The 2,699-nt window shown below is 42.0% G+C and overlaps 1 pseudogene; it reads left to right on the top strand.

Moving 5' to 3' along the window:
• Positions 1-1,631: 1,631 nt before the first annotated feature.
• On the top strand, positions 1,632-2,335 carry LOC132347658 (AP-3 complex subunit sigma-1-like; annotated as a pseudogene).
• Positions 2,336-2,699: the final 364 nt, after the last annotated feature.

The following is a 2,699-nucleotide window of genomic DNA, read 5'->3' as shown; positions in this document are numbered from 1 at the left end:
GGAAATACAGGGTTGCCCTGAGTCAACCCTTGATCAGTGAGGGTTGGGAGCTCTTGCTTCCTGTTCTTTAGATGGATTATTCTGGGAGATAACATTCTTAGTCCTGGCAGAAGTAAGACCTTTTTGTACACCTTAATAATGAATCCAGAATGAACACTTATGTAAGTTTTTTTCCCCCCTTTTTTTTAGTCTCTGTAGTTCTTCACTGCCGCACATTGTGTTAACCCCAAACAAATTACCTGCACTGAAGTACTTGTTTCAGTCTCTGCTTACTGGGGAACCCAAGCCAAGACAGATTGCTAATTCATTATTCTTGCCATCCAGTTAAGTGACAACGTGGTTGTGACAACCACAGGGCAATGGAGGAGTGTCCTTTATACCAATGGAAGAAAAGGTAACAAATTAGTCTTTTATTCATAGATAGTCTAGTGGCTTCTCTAAAAACTGCTATACCCGTCAGAGGAATCAGATGGGTGTTTCCCCTTTATGGCCTGATTTGAAATGGTACCAATTTTAATGCTCAGAATTAGACTCTTTTTATCCTACAATGTTCATAATTCCTTTTGCTTTGTGAGCATCTTTATTTTCTAGGCACAAGTGAGAAAAGTGAAGCTCATAAAAGCTAAGATATTTGCATCAGGCCATGTATCGAATATGCATTTTGGTCCAGATTGGACCCAGCTTCCTAGGCTCTAAAGCCCTTTCAGTCTTTTCTCCTAGACTGCACAGCCTTGACTGAATGGTGTCAGGACTTCCTCCATGACCTCTAACTCTGGTCCCTATGCAATTAGGGGAGGCAAAATCAGCAAATCTTGGAGAATACCTGACACCAGGAAGCGTGAGCTAGTTATGAGAATCTCTGGCTCTTTGTTTTAATAGGGGTACAGAGAATATGAATGGCAATCAGATGCTTTTACTTTCACATCTGTCAGCAAGCAAACAAGAATCATGGGAACCCTGGGGGCAGGTGTATAATTGTCAGGAATTTAGGGTGGGAAGGGGAGAACATAACTACTCATGGCACAATTACATCAGATGCAGCGCCAGAAGTAAGGCAATCCACTCTTGGGCCCAAACTCAAGTGTAAACTTCATGAGGGCATTGACTACACGATCTACATCTCTTTTGTAACTCTATCCCTGGCATCTTAAAGAATGCTGGCACACAGCAGGTACAAAGTAAATTTTTTTGGAATGACCACATGAGTTAATTAATAATGAATCCTGTCTTCCAACTTTGGTCATGTCCCCCAGATGAACCCCACACAGGGAACCAGTCTATTATTCCTCCAATATTTTATTTCATCAAGCATCTTTTGAACATCTCGTATGCAGAAAGCATTGTGATAGATGCCGAGGGGGTTACACAGAAGTTTAAGACTTAATCTTTGCCCTCAAGGAATTTTCAGTCTAGTGAGAGAACGAGAAACAGAAACAGTTAATACGATATAAGACATGATTTTATATGTATGCTAAATCTATAAAAGCATTGCTTTGGCAAAAAGGAGTAATTAGCGTGTGTATGCGGGAGGGGGCGGGTGGGGAAGGATCGCCAGCGAGATCCCGAGGCGAGGCTCGAGCGCCCGCCCCCGCCCTGGCCCCCAGCTCCCACCCAGTCGGCCCGGCTCAGCCATGATGAAGGCGATCCTCTGCTTTAACAACCACGGGAAGCCACGGCTCTCCAAGTTCTACCAGCCCTACAGTGAAGATATGCAACAGCAAATCATCAGGGAGACATTCCATTTGGTATCTAAGAGAGATGAAAACGTAATTTCCTAGAAGGAGGATTATTAATTGGAGGATCTGACAACAAACTGATTTATAGACATCATGCAACATTATGTTTTGTCTTCTGGGTGGATTCTTCAGAAAGTGAACTTGGCATTTTAGATGTAATTCAAGTATTTGTGGAAACATTAGACAAGTGTTTTGAAAACGTCTGTGAACTGGATTTAATTTTCCATGTAGACAAGGTTCACAATATTCTTGCAGAAATGGTGATGGGGGGAATGGTATTGGAGACCAACATGATGAGATTGTTACACAAACTGATGCACAAAATAAACTGGAGAAATCTGAGGCTGGCTTAGTGGGAGCTCCAGCCCATGCTGTATCAGCTGTAAAGAATATGAATCTTCCTGAGATCCCAAGAAATATTAACATTGGTGAAATCAGTATAAAAGTGCCAAACCTGCCCTCTTTTAAATAAAAAAATTTTAAAGGCCACTCCCAGGTAAAATCCGGGGGAAAAGTCATCTAAGTTTACCATGCAGTTGTTTACCAAAAATAGAGGAGGAGAGCCTTAACTTTTGCTCTTGGATTTAAGTCAAGGTACTGTATAGAAGTTATGTAAAATCAGTATGGAAGTTCATTGTTGCTTTTCTTGCTCAGTGATTTTGAAGATATTGAGTAGTTCCAGTGTGATTTTTTTCTTTATTTTCTAAACTGCATTCCTATGGCCACCTAAGGCATGCCTCTATGTATTGGCTACTACAGAATTTTGAAAAGTGTTTGGGACATTTCTTTGAATTATGTATAACCCAAAATGTTGGTGTTTTGTATGGATTACAAAAACAGCATTCCTGGGCTTCCCTGGTGGCGCAGTGGTTGAGAATCTGCCTGCCAATGCAGGGGACACGGGTTCGAGCCCTGGTCTGGGAAGATCCCACATACCATGGAGCGACTGGGCCCATGAGCCAC

This window comes from Balaenoptera ricei, chromosome 14 (genome assembly GCF_028023285.1).
Source record: "Balaenoptera ricei isolate mBalRic1 chromosome 14, mBalRic1.hap2, whole genome shotgun sequence".
Classification (NCBI taxonomy): domain Eukaryota; kingdom Metazoa; phylum Chordata; class Mammalia; order Artiodactyla; family Balaenopteridae; genus Balaenoptera; species Balaenoptera ricei.
Note: the sequence above shows the minus strand (reverse complement) of the source record. Positions and strands in the feature narration are given on the sequence as shown.